A 23,406-nucleotide genomic window follows, 5' to 3' on the forward strand; every position below is an offset into this window, starting at 1 on the left:
AAGGTGTTATCAATTATTCTAATTAAGGTTCTGTTCTATTCAGGTCAAACTCAGTCAGGGTGCTGCTATTGTGTATATTGGCTCACTGGAAAGGCAACACTCACCCATACACTGATGGCATTGGCTGCCATGCAAGGTGCCAACTGCTTACCAGAACAGAAACTTATCATTCACACACACTCAATTTGGGGTTCAGTATCTTGCTCAAGGAGATTTCGACATAAAGCGAGAGGAGCCGGGGGTCGAACTACCAACCTTCTGATAAGTGGACGACCCACTCTACCCTGAGCCACAGCCGCCCTGTATTGTTATCATTAAACACATTTCAACCTGTCGCCTGTGATACCCCACTTCCTGCTACATATTGTCACGTGCAGAACGTCCACATGCCCACTATCCAATCCAATCCAACTTTATTTGTTAAGCACTTTAAAAACAACCAAAGTTGACCAAAGTGTGAAAAACACTAGTGTAAAATAAACTAACTAGGGACGGGAATTGAGAACCAATTCCTGTTGAGAACCAGTTCCAAATTGTCCAATGCATTGGAATCTTATGCATCTGATCAATTTCTTTATCGGCAAAACAATGACGTCAAACTCATGTTTCTACAGAGTTGGAAAGTTGCAACAAAAAGGAGTCACAGCAGAAGAGAAGAAACAAAAACGTGGCCTCATTTCATGAGCATGTTTCTACATTTAGAAGAAAAATGCTGCTGCCCTACTGGAAGCTAACAGCTTACTTGAAATCGCCCATTATGGTTTTAGAGCCGGGGGGGGGTTGTAGGAGTGCTAAAGTGGTATGAATGGCCCAATTTGGAAAATGTTTCCCCCCTGTTGATAATTCCTAATGGCTGGCCAGCTCCTGAGTTTCACTAAATCGGGTTTTCACACAGTGAGGCTGTGACACGGCTCACACAGGCAATTAAACTAGACCTCAAAACGCTTAGCGTAGGTTCGCTGCAATTTGCACCAGACATCAGAGTAATAACTCAAATCTGAACACATGGAAAGGAGACATATTTTTACATTCAGTGTGACTTAAACTTTCAGAGAATATATCATTATCTCTGATGTCCAATGCAAATAAATCTGCTTAGAAATCATAGAAAAAGAACGCTTCAGAATTTAGTCAGACTTTGATGCTCTGATCTAAATGGTGGTCTGTATGCTCTACTCGAAATCGTTTAAATATTGTATTTATTATTTCATGTATTTCTTATTTTTCTTTGTCTGAAAGTGGTCAAATTAAAGGGCACTTAAGTATAAAATGTATTTAATATAAAATGATATCCACCTTTTAAAAAAAAATGTATGTAACCTTAAATAATAAAAATATCAGGTATTCCGAGGTAAAGATCCCAAGAATGTGACCTTTGTGTCCTCCCCTGGAGCTACAGACCTGCATGTCACACAGCAGTCTAACTTATGTAAAGGTATTTGCTTTGCTTGTTGACATTGTACGTAATGTACTTGTCTTTTTTTGTTTTTATTTGTTTATCAAATGGGTCAGAGGCTCTGAATCTATGTAATGATCTGTAGCAGCAAAGAAAAAGGCCAGTTATGAAGCGACGTGAAATAGCTTGCTAATAAGATAGCATATATCAACAAAAAATAAATAAAATCATCAATGAATCATTTCAGAGCATGGAATCAACATAAGAATATATTTTAATTTCTTTAAAAGGGAAAGTTGTGAATTAGTGGGAGTCTGCTCTTCGTCCATTTGACACTTTTATCCAAAGACCAATCAGCAGAGAAATTTCATTCAAGTAACCTTTCCCATGTAGTTGACTGGGCATGTAGCTAAGCTTCTCCTAGGAGATGAATGTGACTGTGGTGTGTTTTTGATCATGTTACTACAGAGGTTTTCAAAGTGGGATAACATAACAGCCTAAATGTGTGTGATTTGGTTAGAGATAGTTCAGAGATATTGTAGTTTTGGGGACTCTGAGGCCTACACTGTCTTGATTCCACACATGGGGACTCTGAGGCCTACACTGTCTTGATTCCACACATACTGTATAACCACAGCTGGTTTGTAACCACCAAGCCCCAGGTGAGCCAGAATAATCACAGCTAGCAGAATAGCATCCCTTTAGATCCAGATCAGTGTGCGTGATCCAGCAGTGTTTAATCCCTGCTGACACACACAGGAGGACCAGACTGTGTCACTGCATATAAAGTTGCAAATGCAAGAAGTTGCTGACTCGCCTTCCATGAGGAGTCTGTTCAAGTGTTGCAACTGATGAAGGTGATGATGGGTTCAGAGATCTGGGCTGGAGATTTGATGTACCGTACGTCGGGGGCAAGGATGTGTGTGTGCATGCATTACTTTGGGGTGGGAGGTTATTGGGAGCACAGAGAGCTGGGAGGTTGGGGGAAGGAACGGCTAATTCATCCCATATGATCCGTCCCACTGTGGAAGCATTTACCTTGACTCACAGACATAAACATACTGTACAGGAGGCCGCACCTAATTGGCTCATGAGCGACTTCACAAAACATGGGCACATAAGGAGTTGTTGTTAACAACATCTTTCCACATATACACACAGGAGGCACTGTTATTGTTGAAGTTTATTTTACTAAGAAAGGTGGATTTAGTTAGCTGAATATGCTTGTTTGCTTTGATTTCATGTACAGAGGGAGCTGCCACTATAGGCTTGCTGGCTGAGCAGCTACAAATGAGCAAATGCTACATGAAACAGGCCCATTCAAGTATGTGATAATGCAATAAAAGGTATCCCAGTGTAAGATCTTATTTAATAAGGTAGTGGAGATACATTCACTGTCTATGATATACCTATGTTCATAAGAAACAAATACATGTAAAATACAAATTTATAGTCAAATTTACAAGAAAAGGCTCAGTAATTTCCTAAACCAGTCACTGCAGTTTTTATGAACCATTACTCAAAAGGAGGAAATAGTGCATTTCTGCGGACTATTTTCAGTGGTGGATTAATCCACATTTGGTGCTCTAGTGAGTATTCGTGGCTGCAGGACGGTGTTCAGGTGGATTGAGTCAAAATAAACTACATTATAGCACTCAATCAATCAAAGAGTTTTTTTTTCCTGCATCAGGCTTTTACTTTTACTTCCCCAAGAGGTCTTTACCAAGCGGCAACCTCCATGGCTGGTCAATGAAACCAACATCAAAGTAACAAAAACTGCAGTTCCTCAAACTGCCACTTGAGGCTGGCTCCAGCAGTGAGTCAGTCTCCATAAGGCCCCATATTAATTAACCAGGCTTCATTCAGCCCACCTCAGCTCCACCCACACTTTACATCTTTGCCTATTGTGTGTGTTCAGGGTGCAACAGTGTGGCTCATTGATGTGTTTTTAACGACAATGGTGCTCTATGGCACAGAGGAAGAGGATATAGCAGGATTTGGGTACACACACAATAGTGGATACATTCATTTTGGGCTTGGGTCTTTTCATGAGATGTGTTTAAAACAAGAAAAATACAATAACCAGACTCTGTGGAACATTATTTGTTTCAACAATTTCAAGTGATGCAGCAGCAGATAAATTGTATGTTCCCTTATTAGTAACTAAATAGGCTAGAGTAAGTACCACATTGTGTAAAATAGAAAAATATCATGAATGCGTTAAATGTCCAGTGTGTAACAAGTAGGAGGATCTATTGTCAGAAATAGAATGTAATATTAATACGATTTTATTTATTTTTGTTACCTCCCATTTTTATCTACAGAGGGAGCGGATCTTACACTGGGCAGTTTTCCCTTAACATGGGTTTTGTGGCCACCATAGTTTCTCCTACACTCTTCACATTCCCAGATACAGACTGGAGTGGTGTGCAGTTAGTTGCAATCTGAAATAGATGCCACTAAATCCTACACACTGGTCCTTTGAACATGAATAAATTGTTTAGCCTTTCATTGGTTGAATTTTTTGCACTCAGACAAACGATGGTGTCGCTAAAGAGGTTCTAGGCCAACTTAAGACAATGAGGCTAAAAATATTAGACCCAGTTCGTATGGTAATGATTATTGGAGGTGAGCTAACCATTATTTTCAGCTTCTTGCATATGAAACAATGCCATTTGATGAAGATACAGACAGCTGAAATACAGCAAGTTGGCCAATGAATGATAACATCTAGCATCATGCGCAAGCTCACATATTTTATACCTTGCCTTGAGACTTCAAAGACACATAAATGGAGCGAAGCCTGCGAGCTAGTTCAGGCAGGTCAACTTGAGCTGCGCTGATTACACACATAACATCCCTTATTCCATAATCACAAACCAAATGTACCCTTTCAATCTGACGGTCTATTTAAACTGCACAATTTCCCAGCTCTCCCTCTGCTCTGTCAATGCCGCTGTTGCCCTGCATCCATATTGCTACCTGCTGCGCTGTAAGCCCCACCACCACCCCAGCATCCACCTGTAGGCTCCGACTGGGGGTTGAGGTATTTGCTCATCACTCCCCAATATCTCTCTGTAAACATATCTGCGGGGAGTGATGAGGTCGGAGCCGAGACGCCAAAATCTCAATATGCTATACTGCTGTAACAAACATTTCAACGTGAGTTGGTTGACTGAAATGGTAAAATCAAACATATGACAGTACATTGAAACACTACAATGGTGTTATCAAGTCACCAACACATCTGACATTACTGGGGATAGCTCAAAGCTAAGGCTAACAGCTAAAAACACTTTGTGTTGCATGTGTTTTCAGGAGCATATCAAATCAGATTTTTTTCAGCTTCTTTTATATTCTGCACACTATAATTCTTCTTCTGTTTAGCCCAAGGCTATAATTTACAATCAATCATGCCATACACAGGAGACTGCACATTGTATGTACACATCTTCTTATCAGTATCTTAGTATCTTATCAGTGTTCCCCTGCTGGCTTTATAGTGTTCAGACAGACTCAAGGTTACGTGCTGATGGCTCGACAGGAGGTGCTTTATGTCTGAATTGAGTTCAGTGAGTTATTAGGACTGAGCAGATTGTCTGGGCTGATTAATTGGCTTTGGGGGATTGCAGAGAGCCGTGGTTGTCAAGGGCTGTGCAGAATCTCTGTGATCCATCATTTATACTGTAGATATGATGATGATAGAAACAGCATGAGGTGATGACTGTGTGTTCTGCACTGTGTCCAAGGGAAATGTGTTTATCTTGGTCATGTTTGTGTGACTGAATACGTGTGTGCCCACATGTTCTACTTGCATGTGTATTATTGATGTGTTTAGTTACCTCATCCTGCACTGACACACCAGTCTTCCACGGGGAGCCACATATCCTGTTAGAAGGGAAACAGAGAGACAATGTGCTGCTCATACTCCACCCTCCTCATTTGGTTTGAACACATCACCTCATGCACATCTGCATAATGCATCCACAGTTTAGGAAAGTTACAGCTCCTTTACTGACCCACAGTAAGTGACACACAGCGTGCAGTGACAGTTAATGACTAAGTGCTGTTATTGGTTATTGGAGTCTCACATAGCCAGCACTGGCTGCATTATCATTCTGCTATAGAGGAAAGAAAAAATCCTCTGGTTTGTTTGTATTTCTTTGAACTAATCACAGTCGCCTTGGATGGTGCTAGAAATGGGCAAAGATGTGGAGTGTGGGAGGAGTTGAGGTGGGCTGAATAAAACCTGGCTAATTAATTATGCATAACTTTAAGCCATAATATAATTTAAATTTGTGAGTTGTATAAAAATGTACCCCCTGTACAGTTTTCACAAACAGGATAATGCGTTATAGAGACCAAGTACCAGGCTGTAAACATGTATACTTCTGCTGTAAATTTTGATATCTGGCCTTATGGCGATTGACTTACTGTTGGAGCCAGCCTCAAGTGGCCGTTTGAGGAACTGCAGTATTTGTTACTTCATGTTGGTTTCATTGACCAGCCACGGAGGTTCCTGCTTGGTGAACACCTCTTGGGGAAGTTAAAGTAAAAGCCTGATGTCTTTTAAAAAGCTCTTTGTTTGATGTGAGTGCTATAATCTAGGATACCAAGGCAAGTTAAAGAACTTCACTTTTGAATGAAGCTTGTTTGTTCCTACATGCATGCATGGTTGTACTCTGCTCCATCTCAAGACATAACTTTATGCAGTATGTTGGCTCCACTGGAAGTCCAATCTCACTGTCTGAAAAATGATCTTATATGTGAATAATGTTCTCGTCTGCACCTTGTGTCTGCATTATATCTTTTGTTGTGTTTCCGTGAAGATTTGGCAGCTCCACCAGGCAGTCATCAGGATATCCTTGTTGGAGAGCCAAGGGCTGAGCATCTGTGGGCCATTACGCATATGGCCACGTGGTTGTATGTGTGTGTGTGAGAGTGTGTGTTATTGTAAGACTTCCTCCTAACTACCGGTAAGACAAGTCCGAAACAAAGCTACCAGTATTCTCCATAACTCGCTCTTACTACACCTCTTTATAAATGCTCTTTGTGTTACATTGTAAAAATATGTAAGGGGAAATCATGCATAATAAGTATGTGTGAGGAAGTTTCCACAGCAGCGTAACTAACCTGCTGTGAACATCTTGCTCAAATCATCAATCAAACAATTCATTACAGTATGAGTTAAACATTTAAACATGCACAAACCATTACTGCATTTTGATTTATTATCATTACAGCGAACAAATGAGGTTGGAACTAAACAGCCTTTTTTATCATGTAGCACCATAAAATTGTGCCGGATAGTTTTACAGCAAAAAACAACAACAGCTCAACTTTAAAGCAAGTCTTGCACAGGTCCAGTTTTGCAAACCCACATATGCAGAGTACAGTAATCGACCCTTTACCCACAATTATCTACAAATCAAATCAGGACTCAACTTAACATTAATAAAAGTCCTGCGACCCGCCCCCTGACCCGTGCTACATGCACAGTCATTTTCTTACTTGTGCAAAGTTTCAAACAATCTGATGTCCCAGCATACAAACCGTACAGAGCTAACTGGTCAACCCTTGTCTTGTTCTCTTATTTTGGCATTTTGAGAGTTGTGTTATTGGAAAAGTTTCTGTCGACTGGCGCAGCAGCTGTGCTCCTGCTGCAGATGTATGTTTCCTCAGAAAGGATGTGCGAGGTGGCTGCTTTCACAATCAAAGAAAATCCTGGCAGCTGATTAGGTCTTTGATAATATTTAACTGATTGAGATGTTAAAAATAGCCTGTGCCGTCATTTTCATTTCTGATTTCTTAAGAAAAAACAACACATTATTATTCTCACTGGCTGCCCGCGTGCCTTCAGTTTATTTTTACCCCGTGAATTTATATATGTATCTTTTTTACTTGTTACACAATGTTCCACTGTGTAGTTGTCTGGGGTACTTCTATAGTATTACCTACAGTATAGATGGAGGTCAGCGCGTCCACAGTTTGGAAAAGCAGACAGGAGGATCAGGATCATGGTTGAAAGAAAGATCCAACTAGACCCAATTTCTGTACATTTAAGGCCTATTAATGTGCAGAATTTATGAATACAGTAAAGGTGTGGTTTCAAATCTTTCAAACATTCTGAAGACGAAGATCCAACAATGAACATTTGTTACGGTTTTGGAAGACCATGTCCAATCTAGGCATCCTAGGAAGGTCTAATCAGAAAACACTTACGCGGGTCATTTAGGCATTAGAAACAACATGTTTTGTCATATAGTTTGGAGATGCAAACAATTGCACTCAAGCAGGAAACAAAGATGCAATCATTCAATTCCTGCTTAAGTAACAGCCTTTCTAACCACAAGGGATCTGGCTAAATCCAGGAATTATAACCTCTAAACCACACTGGATGGCTGACCTACACAATGAGACATTCAGTTAAATCAGCTACAAAATATCTGAGCGTTAACAACAGTTTCACAATTTTTTTTTAATAACTGTGCCACAGATTTGGCCACCAATGTACTCTTAGGCGGTTCTTGAAGTCTGACGCTGTGCTTTTCCATTTGGTTTATAACCACAAAGATTGTTTTCATTCCTAAAAGTTCTCTATGTGTTAACTACTTTGTTAGTTCTTCTTAGTTTATGTCTTTTAACCTCACTTTAACTTTCTTTTCTTTCTTAACTTTTCTTTTTCTCTTTTCCCACACTACTCCTACGCAGATATGCAACCTCTACTCTTTAGCAATTGTCTGGATCCACGGAGACGTCTGCAGTGTCTATTTTCACTCTTATTCTCTGTCTCGCTGTGTTCAGAGGCTGCCAGTGAAGGCCATATTCTCTCCTCCTGAAACCACACAGGAAGAGGAGATTTCAACAGTAAACCGCTGTAAATAGGACCTTGCTCAGACTAGCTGGGACCAGAAGTCAGCTGAGGTTTTTTCATCACATTGTGCACCGATGAGCTGATGCCAAGAGGTTTTTTATGTCTGGTACACATACCTGATCGGCTTAAACCATATAAATTCAGTGTTGAGTTATGTACTTTTTCCACCAATAGACATTCGTATTGAATCAATATAGGAGGATTTAGTAAATATAAGCAAAGGGATACAAATATACCTCATTTACGATGCTGGCAAAAAACTTTACACCTCATTTTTCTTTTCTTTATGTGTCCAAATAATAATAACCTGTGGTTGAAAACTCACTGAAACCAGTGTTTTTCATGACATGCAGTTATATATTTTATAGTACTTTTATGAGCAAGCTACAAAAAAAACACACCAATACAAAAAATGAATGCATGTTTTCCTTACTGAGAGACCAAATATATATTTCTAGAGTCATAATTAGAGCTGTGTATTGGCAAATCGGCAACCTGGCAATACAATACATATCATGATACAGGTTACGGTTCTATTTATTGCAATATTATAAGTAAGTAGATATATTGTGATTTTTCTCTCTTTTTTTAAACAAAATTCTAGGAAAACTGTCATAATATAAAGAACAAACCACCATATGCATAAAATCTGAGTTAAGAAAAGTTTCCCTTTTTTATGCAACCAGAACAATGGGATTTGCATTTGTATTTTTCGCAGACACATCACAGCCCTCAGTTTACAACTCTGCTATCTAACAGTTGGGGGTTCAAAAAGTGTGTTAGTAGTGTTTTTAAGAATCAACACAATTTCATATTATTACGTATAATTTATTTTTTTCTTACACCACTATTTGTATCCGAACTGGCTGAGTAGATTGCAATAATTAAGATTGTGAAATCGTGAAATATGATCAAATGGACATCACAGAAGGAATGACAGATTGTCTTTTGTTGGTTCAATAACCAAAATAAACTAGGCTTCTGTTTTATAACACACATTAAAATGAATGACAGTGACCAGAAATGATGATCAAATGAACAACATGTTGACAATAGGCAACCATTACAGGTGGGTGTGAAATAAAAGGGAAAAACCAACATAAAGTATATTTCCAACGCAAGCTTCCGGAACAGCTTCAGTGCTTCTTGGAATCGATTCTCAGAGCCGGAAGATGAACATCACCATTCAAAAAAATATTCCCTCATTTAATGTTTTGTTGATGATGGTATGGAGAGCGCTAACTCCAGCAGATGGAGTTTGCTCAGTTGTCATGGAGATTACATACCTCACTCACACTAATGCAAGAGTCTGGGACACAGAAGATTTCTGCTGACACAGCAAATGAATATCAGCTTCACAGAGACCAGTGTGAGAAGGAAATGTGTACCATCTGTATGTAGACTAAATTCTCCAATGGTTTGAATGTTTTTTTTAAAAGACGATCATATAGTTTTAACTTGTAGAAAGTTTACAAACACAAGGTGAAAAATGTTATTTCTCCATGTGTCTACACAAAAAATGAGTTTGTCAATGTGTAAATCCCTATTTGTTAGTAGTTATTGGCATTATTTAAAGGTCCAGTGCGTAACATGTAGGATCCATTGGCAGATATAGAATATACTATTCATATGTATGTTTTCATTAGTGTATAATCACCCGAAAATGAGAATTGTTGTGTTTTTTTTACCTTAGAATGAGCTGTTTTTATCTACAGAGGCAAAGTCTGCGATGTAGATCCGCTATGTTTCTACAGTAGCACAGAACGGGCAGGCCAAACACTGGCTGTAGATAGGGCCTTTCGAGTTTTGCGGCCACTGTAGTTCCTCCTATGTGCTTGGAATGGGATGGTGATGTGAGGGGGTTGTAATCTGCAACTACACCACTAGAGACCACAAAATCCTACACATTGGTCCTTTAACGGGGAACTCCACTAACATCAAATCTGTTTCCAGGTGTTGGGAAGTACTTCTGCATATGTAGTTGTATAAAGCCTTTTGTGTCTCCAGAGGGAGCCGTGTGAAGTCTGATAAATGTCCTCAAGTGATCAGTCAGCGTCGACTGGGGCTGAATACTACAAGTTTGAAAATGAGAAAAATCTGAGGATGGGGAGTCTGTTATTTGTGTTGTTGGCAGCCAGTTTTCAACATGTTTGAGTTGAGGCTACATTAGCAACTACTAGCATAACACACCGGAATCTCCGACCAAACTGTCAGCAGTTGAGTTGTATTGTGGGTAACATAGGTGCCAGGTCTTGACAAGGCAGAAGAATGTGTGTGTCATTTTAAATGTGTTCAATTAAAAAAATACATTTTCATCATCATCCAGTCCAACCATGTTATACAAGTGTAACTTTAATGCTGGTGGTGTTGGCATTGAGTTACAAATCTGGACTGCACACTTCGTGTGTATCACAAAACAATCCAGTGCATTCCTTTTTTATTCAATTCAATTCAATTTTATTTGTATAGCGCCAATTCATAACAGAAGTTATCTCAGGACACTTTTCAAATAGAGCAGGTCTAGACCGAACTCTTTAAAACAATTGTTTCGTACTTTTGATAAATCTATAGGAAATATTTCTACCACCAACTCCACTATGTGGGCCTAACATATTGTGATTGTGATTATTTATGGGCATCTAAGGTGAGCCAGGCTAATCGCACTGACTTTTTGTAATTAAGCATCAAATAGAGGAGCTCAGAGGGTCGGGACAATGGACAATGACACTGAATTTTAGCATGCTCTGAAATTTTGACATGCAGTGTCAGCTGTCTCTGCAGACAAGGGTGAAAGTGTGTGTGTGTGTGTGTGTGTGTGTGTGTGTGTGTGTGTGTGTGTGTGTGTGTGTGTGTGTGTGTGTGTGTGTGTGTGTGTGTGTGTGTTTGCATGAGTCAGAGACTTTTGATATCCCTGCTGGCTGGATTGCACTGACCTCCATTCAACCCCTTTCAGCACCACTGTAAAGTACAACTTTAAGCCTGGTCAGTTTGTATGTAAAGAACACCTAATTTTTCACCATCACTTTTTATATTCAGGTCCCTGCATGCTTTGAACCATGCATATACTGATATTCATGATGTGTTATATACAGTAGCAAATGTGAAAAAAATTTTGGGATCCTTATATCTTTCACTTCCTAGGTGTCATACAGCATATCTCAACAGAGAGCCATGTAACACATACTCAGCATTGAATAGTATCACCAAATCATATACCACTGTCCAGAGACAAATGTGAATTTTAGATCATAAATTTGAAAACCTGCTCTTTTGTTACTCATAAATCAATAAGATCATATAACTCACAACATAAACTGGTTTCTTAATGAATCTGTCACTCTACAAAAGCAGCATTGGCACTATTACAGGAAGATGATGGTGCCAAACCGAGGACAAAATGAGTCTAATGTCCAAATAAGGTTTGGCAGGGCTATGTCCGGGCACCTGATGGTACAAGGGTAAGCTTGGACATCACTAAAAACCAAGGGTGAGTCCTAATTCATATGTTAATATGGATATCATGTATTTATTTGGCCATTAATTTATTGGTTAAATATTCCATTCAGTCTCAGATTTAGGCTGTGACATATTGGATACAGTCATTATTTTGCAGAGTCAAGTTATGTGTGGGTGTGGGTGTCAAGTGCACACATACAGTACATAACTCTTGGCTGTCCAGCAACAAAGACCAAACCAAACCTACGCCCTTGTATTTTTGTTTTTTTATGAGCAGCTTGTAGCTTACTACTTTAACAAAGGTGTGGTGTGGCAACCAAAATTTTTAAGAGTGCGACTAATAATTTTTCTAGGTCGCACTGGTGCACCTGATGCTGCCCAGGTGAAAACATAAATTTATTTCGCAAGCGCATCATCTCTCTGTGTTCTCCTGTGACCGAACTCACACACTCATGGTAGGATCATATTGTGTTCTAAACCGCGCTAAGTTGTGTGTGTTTAAAAATTGCTGAGCCCCGGTCCTTCGGTGACAGCATCAGACTCGGAACCAGAGGAGGAGACAACTGAGTCTGGGATAGAGCCCGGCTCCGAGACCCAAATTAAAATGGTCAAAATAAATTCCTTCAGACAGGACTGGCTGAAACAATTTCCCTGGCTGAGGTACAACAAAGGACGTAACGCAATGCACTGCGTGTACTGTCAGGAGTGCGGTCAGAATATGGCCGGAAATAGTGCGTTCGTGAGCGTTTGTATCGAACTTTTATTTGGAAATGTTTTGTTTTGCTTAGTGTTTTAGTTTGAAATTTAGTTTCAATTTCAGCTCAGTGAAGCACTTTAAACACTTTATTTTTCTTTTTATATATAATTGTGCTTCAAATAAAGACAAGCATTCCTCTACACCTTATTCTCGTTTAAAAATCATTCACATTATATGAAAGTTATGGAGAGCGATAAAAAGGTGACCTTATGGCGTTAAAGGCGACGCAATGAAAAATTTGGGTGCACCTACATTTTGTGCTGGTGCACCTAAAAAAAAAAGTTAGGCACACCAGTGCAACCAATGCAAAAAGTTAGTCTGGAGCCCTGGGTAGTGTCTGTGGGTGGGAAGCCGGTGAGGGATCACGTCACTGCCGAAAAGTTGCAAAATCTTACAGTCAACCAATCAAAGTGCAAGAAAACTGAAGGAATGTGCTGTCTGCTCTGTGAGTTTGTGATATGAATGTAATGCAATAACAGATCAAATCTGGGTTTTAGTGTACACTTCTGATTTTGTACATGTCGTCAACCCACAGAGTTTTATTTAACTGTCCTGAAATATCAGATTGTCCTTGTCATTGTGGAAAAAAATATGGAGATGGGGGGGGGTTGTGTGCTGTAATTTTAGTATAAGTAGCTCCCAAACAGTAACATATGTTTCTGATAGGAATGCCCCTGCTTTAAACGAACCACTCATCCACATAGGAACTCAGGGAACAGCACAAGAGTTTATGTCTTCAATTACATTTAAAAGAATACAACAAGGGCCCAAATGATGATAAAGATTTCCATATGAGGAATGTGCATTACTGGTGCAGCATGTTCTCTTAGGAGAATACAGTCTGAAATATTCTTTGGAAAAACTTTTCAGTCATCCCAAACAGCCAAAGGTTATGCAATAACACAATGAAACGGCAGTTTGACTGTATTTTTCCACAATGAGATAGTAAAGTTTGATAATGTAATGGTTCCTGATGATGACAATTGTAAATCAGAGAGACATCACACTTACAGTAAAAACAATTACACGGAAACCAGTCTAGAGAAGATTATTAATTCATTATTTAATTAAGGTTCCATTCCATTCAGGTCAAATAGAGTCAAGGTGCATCTACTGTGCATACTGATTCACTGGAAATGCTCCGCTACACTAAATAGAACAGAACCTTAATTAGTATCATTGGTAAGACCTGTGTTTACCCTGCTATTTCATGTCAAAATGGCTGCTGTAAAAATATTAAATGTAATTTCATCTGTCTTTCCATTGAATGTCAGCAATTGAGAGGTTCAGTGCTCCTTGGGATATAAAGACTGTTTCACAGGCTACATGTTTCTTCATAAACTATGTCAAATTGAATTATATTTTATATTTAGGGCAAATATTGGCAGCTTTGATCAAGGGACAAGGGACAGTTAGTTTAGCCTAGCTTATCTTAGTTGTTGGATTCCTGGCATCATTTAGCAGCTCTGCTCAGAAGAAGGAATATATTTCTCCCTAACTGAAGATTTAATACCTTGTATTGAGGATGGGCGACAGCAAACTTTGAACATTTTATATGATTTCTGTTACAATGTTAATGATACCAATACTGATAATTTCTTTAATGTGACTTTTCAAAATAATGGTCATTACACTTATTTTTATCCATTAATAATAATTTATTAGAAAAGTATAATATGAATATGTGGAGGTGGACATGGATAACGTTCATTTGAATGTACAAACATTATGGCTCAAACCTACATCATCAGGTGCATACAAGAAGAAACTCAGGCTGCGTTTCATTAGTAGTTCCTCTTCCCCTCGTTCACTTCCCCTCAGCCCTTGGTATGATGTAACAGCATACGTCGCACGGAGGCCACTTGGAGCGCGGAGGGAAAGTGGGCTGGGGATTTAAATGAAACGCACTTGCCCTTGGAGTCTACTCATTGGCAGCCATCGGCGTTATAGCGGCAATGAGGTAAACTGCAATGCATTGTGGGTGATATCCACCTCGGAGTGACCATCGTTGTTCACTCGCTCCCTCAGCCCTCCGAGGGTCCATCTCACCAAGTTCACTTCAGTTTTCCAGACAATTGGAACGACACTTATGATTGCGGCGAGGATTCCCCCGAGGGCAAGTGCCGAGGGCAAGTGAACGAGGGCATGTTGAACGACTAATGAAACGCAGCCTCAGAGAAAAGACAAACCACAACAGACATGAGACTGAAATAATATTAATAAAAAAATAAAGTAAAAGTAGATAAATACAAGGTATAGGGCTTTTTTTGCAAATCATATTCCTCTATACTAAAAAGGTTCATTGCATTTTTACTCTTTATGGCTTTATAAGAAATAAACTCATTACTAAACCTATACTTGGATATGTGCAGATAGCATTTCCTAAGAATATGAATGTTGTTAACCAGAAAGTAATCTTTGCTATTGTACATGACCATGAGTCATGAGACAATATGTCAAGTTGAAAAACCTTTGGGCAAAGTCAGTCATGTTCATCCACCCATAAAACTTAAGAATACATACACTGGAAAAATAAATGAATAGTTTCATTTCAAAACAGGTCAGTGGATGGATACACTCAAATAGATTTATTTTGCTTAGCATGTTAAGGGGAATTTTAAATATTTAGTTCGTAACTTCTGAATAGTTATCTTTAGATGGATTTGGAGGATGGGGTTTCTACAAGAAATAATTGGGTTTGAGATTTTATTAAACATATTTGCGATTGTTCTGTTTGGGGTTTTGCCTTCAGGAGGGAGAGAGGTGTGGAGATGGCATATGAGAGCAGGTGATTGTCACAGTCCTTCTGAGTTTTTTGCTGGGAATATTCTTTCGTTGAACTGTGGGTCTTAAAAGAGAGAGAAAGCTAGAGAATGAACGGTGGTACAGAGTACAATTCAATAAAAATTACTAGTGGTAGTTTGTGCTATTTGATGTGGATGTGTGTCTCTGCACGCTCAGTTCTCATGTCACATCATTTTCCACAGTCATGTGACCGGTCCAGCTGATTATGTCAGGGCTGATTCTTGGCTCAAATGTTATATAAAAGTACTGAAAATGTTTGGAAGTAATGCAGCCACCCACATTTTGTAATTACCTATATTATCTTAAAGGAATCCATACAAAATTAGTAGCTTGTGAGTTTAAAATCATCACTCCGCCCATCCCTATATTTTACTTGTTTGTCAGGTGTTAATTCTTCGACACTGCTGTGTGCATTTACCATAGAGTGACGCCGCAGTTTGTTCCATGAAGACATCAACAGCTAAAATACCTGACAGTCCTGCTTGCAGAGACATGAAAACACGCCTCTGTGAGCTTTTCACTCATATTTTTAAAAAAAACGGCAGTCAGTCTCACTGTTTGCGCGTAAATGTTTCAATGTAGTTTTCATATGTTATGCACCTTGTTTTCCACAGTTCTAGATGAAGCCCATTAGTCTACGGCCACACAATGCCTGCTTCCTTACAAATTGAGGCGCCTCTCGAGGGGTGGGGGACTCTAAATGAATGAAGGGCCCAAAGCAGAACATTATGTAAATACATCAAACTGCAGTATCTAACTCAAAGCACAGTGATTCTCAGATGAAATGATGGTGGGCAGTTAAAATGAAAAACAACAGACTTTTTCTCTACCAGAATATAATAGTGTTCAGGTTGATCACAGATCATGAAGAGAAAGATCTTTCTAATAAATAAATAAATGATTAAGTTTTTTATGGTTCTTAATCAGACCTACAGTATACAGTATCCAATCACCAAAGGGGACAGAGCGTGCAGTCAGGGGCCCAGGCTCTGGAACAGTTGGCCTGAGGTGGTAATGTTGGCTGAGTGTCAGTGATCTCCTTTAAGTCCCCTATTAAAATATACTTTTGGGATGCCCAGTAGTAGGCCTGGGTTTGATTCCCACCCACGCCACTTTGCTGCATGTTGCCCCCTTTCTCTCTCCCCACATTTATATTCTTCAACTGTGACAATAAGCCACTATAATGGCATAAAAAGCCTGAAAAGAATATATATTTTTCTTTTTATCTTTCCTTGAGTTTTAATTTTCTTTGAACTGGTTTTTATTTCCTTCAAAATATTTTTTCTCTTGCCTTTTCCTACCTTGGGTTACTGCCACTGTTTAAAAACTGATGATTTTACGACGTGTCTGTTTAATTTTTCTGCTTTTGTTAAGACCTTTTGTAACGTGGATCTTGAAAAGCTATAAATAAAGATGATAAAATATTATAACAGATTTCCATTTAGGAGGTTTGCTGGTCCTGTAAAAAACTTCCGTAAAGGCTGGTCTCCTCAGAGATCCCTCCTAGACTAATTAGTCAGACTCTAACAAGTCAGCTAGTAGCCAAGCAGCTGATTGATAAGCTGATGATGGTGAAGCCTCACTGAGGTAACTGATGTCAGTCAGCTAACGTAATCCCTTCAGCTGTTGACGTGGAGCAAATGGAGGACATCAGACAGAAAATCAGAAACATTTTCTCTATAACATGTGACCCAGTTTCACCAAGATCAGCAAAATTGGGTAAATTTGCCATTTTGGGCTATATAAATAAAACTTGACTTGATTCGGGGAAAGTAGTGGAGCAGAGGTAGGCAGCACAAAATTTAAATACTGAACAAGTGTACAAGTACCTAAAATAGTGTAAGTAACTTCATCTATTTACACTTTTGAAGTACTTGTAGTAAATGTCCTGAGTTACTTTCTGCCACCAGTTATCAGTATGTAAACACACACATGTTGCAACACCCTATTCTTCATGCCACACTCGCGGCTCTCCTCTGCGAACCTCATGCCACTGACCTGCTCGCAGCTGATGACGGTAGTGGCTGTGCACTCTGGTCAATATTTGTACAGGCAAATGGTGTTCCAGAAGGTCCCCTCAGGACCCCGGGTCTGGCTGGTTATTGATAAGCAAGTCCAACAGAAACACAGGTTAAACAGCTGATGACGACAGCAGAGATGATACCAGCCAGTCAATCAGTCATCCTTTGGGAAACAGGAGCTGCTCTTTGGAACAACTTTTCAATTGACTGTCAATATTGTATACATGCATCGAATATTTACATTTTCCAGAGAGCCTGACCAGCTTTGATATGAGCTTAAAGTATAGGCTACACACTAAGGGTTATGTGAAGATCAGAAACTCTGAAATATGAGTATAAATTGATTTTCACCTGTTATTCCAAGTAACAGTTAGTTATGAGATGTACACTGAAGGCTTTGGTGATTCAGGTTCTTATTTAACCTTGACCAGAGTTAACAGGAACTTGTAGTACCAGTCCACCCAAATATCCTCCACACCTTATCCTCTGAACTATTTCAGTATCAAAAAACTGCCAATTTCAGACCTCTCTTCCTGGCAAAGAAGGGTATCATTTTTCAACACATTTTGAGTACAAAGCACAGTATTTACATTCAAAAGCATTGTGCTCTAGAAGGAAATTTCACTTATGCTGCTGAAAAAAAAGGGGGAAATGTTTCCCCTTTTATACCAAGTTTCTGAATGTAGGAAATATAAAAGACATATCACTATCACTCCCAGAATATTTCATTCTTTGATATGCAGTCTTTCCATATTTCTTTATCACACCTCCTCCCTAATCACATGCTCAGTGATCTCAGTGTTCTGGCTTCCCTGCTGCTCACACCCAGCTGGATGCCTGAGCCTCTCTGATTCCTTCCACACAAGGTCAGTGTTAGAGTAACGAACACGGTACAACCTATGCTCCCTGGAATTTTAATATGATACACAGAAATTTGAAATGAACTCTGTGCAGTTACATGCTCCAGCTGGTCGCCCAGAGGCAATGGTTCCAATAATCCAAGATTCATGGACACTCAGAGATCAAGTATTCCAAAAATAAGGGGAAATATATTGTATAAGGATTTTCATTACATGTAGCCCAGAAGCCAGGAAGCAGCCTCTTCTTTCACAAATATTTCAACTAAGCAGTCTATGCTTTCAAACTAATGTCAGTGGTAAGAGAGAATGAAATGGTTACAGCCCTGCTGTAGGTCCTCCAGTCGTCCTTTCTGGGGGGACTTCTGTCTTTAGGATGTACCAGCAGAGATCTTAAAGGGGAACTTCGGCAGATTTTTACCCTAGTCTTGATCATTAGAGGTCACCGAGTACTGTCGATAGGAAAAACAATGAGCGGAATTGGTTCTAGCAAACTGGAGATCCTGCAGCTAATGGCCAGAGCTCCCAGTTAGTTATAATACACTTCTTGAGGGCATATCCTAAAGAGTGCCTTTTGCTCCTCTTAACAGACACAACATGCAATTAAAATGTCTGTGCAACATGATCAGGGCCCTTACGTGACAACAACATCCCTTTTCAACTCATACGTTGTGCAGAAACCGTACAAAACAGTACTGTCGCCTACCTGTTTTTCCACCGCTCGCATCACCGAAAGCCCAGAATAATCGATCACAGAGATAATGCCTTCACAACGAAAAAAAGTTTATTTACCCCTCAAAAATGTCTATGTCTTCACACACTACTCTCCGATTTGCACACTTCCTGCTACAATTTCTTCTTCTGCGTTTACCTGCAACAAGTGAAATCCCACGGGACTTCAGCGTGGGATTTCAGCACGGGACTGCTCTGGCGCTGAAGTCCCGTGGGATTTCTTGTTGCAGGTAAACGCAGAAGAAGAAATGACAAATTACAAGTGAAGAAGCTTGGAGTAAGAATAACGTGTGTTCATCTACTGTGGAGAAGAAATGGTTTGCGTTTGTGCCTTTCCAAATTGTGGCAACAGAATGAGAAGGTACAAGTGCCTACACTTTCATCGTCTACCTTTCCATGACCATGAGATACTGCAGTTGTGGCTAGTTGTTCTTCAGCTGGATGTGCAAACTCTCATACAAGTACTATGCGATCACGGAGATAATGCCTTTGTGACGGAAAAAAGTTTATTTCCCCTCAAAAATGTGTTGCCGCACATCCCTTTGGTTGCCAAAACCTAAATGAAGTTATGAATATAACATTACCTCCACAGTGGTTAAAGAGTCTTCATCCTCGAATGGCATTTCTCTTCCCCCCCCCCCTTTTTGTTGTTTTTTTTTACCCCCCCCCCTAAAATTTTTCACTAAAAATGGGGTAATAAGGAAAAACTAAAAATAATTAATTTTTTTTAATAAAAAAAAAAAAAAAAAAAAACATTCCAGCTGGGTGCAGTGGGGCACCAGCTGCATTTACCTACCATATTGGCATCCAAAAGCACCAACCTAAGTTGGTTTGGGTTGTAACCATCGACCCTGAGTGTATACCTCTTACCTTCCTTTTACCTTCCAGTAGGTGACCCCATTGATGTTTTTTTAGTTTGTAGATCATTTTTTGGACATAAAATACTGCTCTGTGGTATGACCAAAATTTCAAAGTATTTCTTAAGATTCTGTTGGTTTCACGGTATATCACTGTATTTTTATTTGTTTTGCATGACACTGCCTTTATATAGGTTCATAGTAGCTTATTCTACTGTCAGCATACAAAGTATAATACCATTTAACGTCATCATGTATATACTGAAGGCTTTGATTGCTATAGGGTTTTCTTGGCAAAATGATACAACATATTACTGTTTAGTTTTTTTTACTATGTAAACGGTAGCGAAGTAAAAACAGGACATAAAAAAGATACCAGCAACTTTAACATTGTTTCCTAAAAACGATATATTTAGAAATAGTATTTAAACTATAAACTGCCACAAATTATTCAGAGACATATTACTCAAGTGTTTAATTGCAGGAGTGAGAAACAAATGGTCCCAATTTCTTGTGTGCCATGGTCTTTTGCCCTGTTAAAGAGAGTTAGTTATGGGTTATCAATTTATGTGCTATGAAGTTAAAACCATTAATAAGAAGGGTAGACAGTAAATAGGGCTCCACTCTCAATACACACAGCCCATATGCAAAACAATATGACTGCCTACTGAAGAGTTACAGTAGTTGTTGCAGCTATGCATGAATGTATGATGGTATATGAAACTGTCATATCATACGGGAAATTAAAGGACAATTCCGGCGCAAAATGAACCTGGGGTTAATAACAACAGCAACAGGTCCCACTCCGTGCAACACAGGCACTCCTCTTCGGTGGCCATAGCTTCACAATGTCCGCAGGTACACCACCAGTTTCCCGAAGTACGAGACTGTGTTGTGGCATTGACTACCGGTATATCACCCATCACATGAAATTGGTGGTATTGGCCTATGAACACCCACACCTTCTTCTCAGTTAGTCTGGCTGATTTGACCTCTCTGCTCAGGTTGAAGGTGGGTTTGAGAATTAGGTTAAAAATCTCAATCTCCAATAGTAATGATTAATGTGTAATTTGTAAAATGCAACAAAGCTAATAGGAGGTTCGGGAAGATGTCACTAAGTTACAGTATACACAGTCTTGAGAAGAGATCTAATCAGCGAGGTTAACTCTGGTTTATAAGGAGTTGAAAGTGTCCTGAGATAACTTTTGCTATGATTTGGTGCTACACAAATAAAACTGAATTGAATTGAACTCAAAACCACTGTGTGGATGTTCAGCGATATTACATCCGCTGACTTCTGGCCTCTCCTTAAGATAAGATATACCTTTAGAAATTCAAGTTACACACAGCAGCATTGGTGAAAGAGAGCTCTCTTTCTCTCTGTGTGTTTCAGGTCTTCCATGCCCCTCTCTGAGTGCCTGATCACCCACACCCAAAGTCAGTCTGCTCAACAGTGGAGCTGTATGTCAGCCCTCCAGAACCAGTGCTTCTCCCCTTTTTGGGACTATGAGCTGCTTGTTGGGTTTGTGTGCTAATGGAGTGAGCTGACTCTGTGGTCATTTGCTAGTGCTCTGTTAGCCATCCTGTGACGGTTAGTTTATAAAAGTGTCCGTTCAACTTTAGAACCTTTACAGAAGCACTGTAGGGGTTTTCTACCATTTATTTTGTTCCTGTTTTGTTTTTTTCCTGTGTTGTGGCAAGTTGGGAAGTACAGTCATTTTGTTTGATCTTATAAGTCAGTTGAACTTTTATTTCCTACTTAGTATGGTTTCCTACCTTAGTTAGGGTTCTTGTATATTATTTTGGCAGTGGAAACCCTGAGATATCTATATCTTTGTAATTTTGGTTGGTGTATAGGTCACACATTTCAATCTCCAATAACAATGATAATTGGTTATTTGGTAAACTTGTCATGTTACTTACTAGTGTTGGATTCTCTGTTGATGAAGCTGAAAAAACCTACGTTGCAATAAACAAGACTAAGAGTCTACAGCTATGCTAGTGGCTCTATGAGGAGGTGCACTGAGCTGAGGCTGATGGTTTTTAGTCCTACACCAAAAGTATTAGACAAATTGGATGTCTGACCTGATGATGGTGCTAGATGAAAAGTCAGGATTACCAAAGTGAGTACAATTCATCCTGGGGGGGACATGAATGTCAGTACCAAATTTCACTGCAATACATGCAGTAGTTGTTGAGATATTTCCCTCAAAACCTGAATGTGAGCCTCATAGTGGGGCTAGAGAAAAAGGTACATTACAATGATAAATCCTCTGGGAACCATGAATGTCTGTAGATGGAATATATGAAAAATCTGACCTTATGGTGGCGCTAGTTGGAAAGTTAGGAGACAATTGTCATGCTGGACATCATAAACATTTGTGCACTTCCCTCAAGATCCTGTTACATGTGGGTAGCAGCTCAATGTGGATGTTTTGAAAATATCTGAATATAAATATGTGGGATATACCAACAGAGAGAAAACAAATGGAGCAGCAGCCTGTCATGTTTAGCTAAAATTACAGTGTATGCAATTGAATTTGTTTTGCATCCTCACTGAAGTGCACACAACACCTAGATCATGTTCAAGTGGGGGATGTCACACATTCTCTGGCTTTCAAGAAATGACATCAGAGCTTTACAGGACTGTGAAACTCTACACCTCTTCAGATATGTACAGTATCTGTCATCCATAACAGCAGCTGCTCTATTCAGGGATACCATCCAGGACACACGTTGATCTTGTAAGCATCAGGAAGCATGCATATGAATATAGCAGTCGCTCTGAATTCGTTTAGTAAACACATTACATAACATTCCATCAACAGGCCCTTATTTCCATAGCCGTGATAAATACTCTTTTCCATTACGAGCTTTGAAGGCTGTCATGTGTCAACAGGCGATGAACTAACCACTGACAGCAGTCTGCTTTATGTCCAAACACAGGAGACATATTTTCTGGTGCAGAACATGTCTGTTAATTAATCTCAGAGTTCATTTGGCCCAGCAGGTTTATGGAACCACTGTTACTGCCAATCAGTCATAATTAGAAAATAAGCATGTCACTCATTAGTTATGATGATTAATCAGTTTTATTCTATATCTATATCACAATTAAACATCAAAAAATAGAAGTCATATAAATAATAAATAAAGATAAAAATAGAGACAATAAAAAGAGTCAATATACAAATATTAAAACTATAGACAATATATTTAATATGCCTGGATTCTAATGAGTTTTTCCTGGTTAACTCAGTCTGTCTCTTTGACTATGTATTACTTGTCTCTTTCATCAGTGGAAACCATTTTTTTAATACGTTTTTTTACGCAATAGAAAAGATAAATAGTATTCAAATGTTATTGCTAAATAAAAGTGAAACAATAAAAAATATGGGCAATTTAAATAAGTACTGTTTTAGGGAATGACCTGTACACATCTGCAGAATCAAAAATCCTTCATCCTCCACCACTTCCTCGTGGTAAAAGAGAATCTTTCAGCATCTTTCATTTTAAAAGTGTTAAAAGTGCTCTAATCAATATTTTTATACTGACAACAACTCCAAAAAAACCACATGTAACGTGTAAGGTGGAGCTTTCAGAGTGTCTCTCGGTTATTTGTTTGGTTTGTCTGGCCCACAGCTTTATTCT

The 23,406-nt window shown here is 39.2% G+C and overlaps 1 protein-coding gene across 1 annotated transcript in view; it reads right to left on the reverse strand.

Moving 5' to 3' along the window:
- The window catches only part of LOC127371851 (zinc finger protein 679-like), a 395,275-nt gene that overhangs the window by 280,787 nt on the left and 91,082 nt on the right, over positions 1-23,406 (reverse strand). The gene's annotated exons all lie outside the window — the stretch shown is intronic.

This window comes from Dicentrarchus labrax, unplaced genomic scaffold, assembly GCF_905237075.1.
Source record: "Dicentrarchus labrax unplaced genomic scaffold, dlabrax2021, whole genome shotgun sequence".
NCBI lineage: Eukaryota > Metazoa > Chordata > Actinopteri > Moronidae > Dicentrarchus > Dicentrarchus labrax.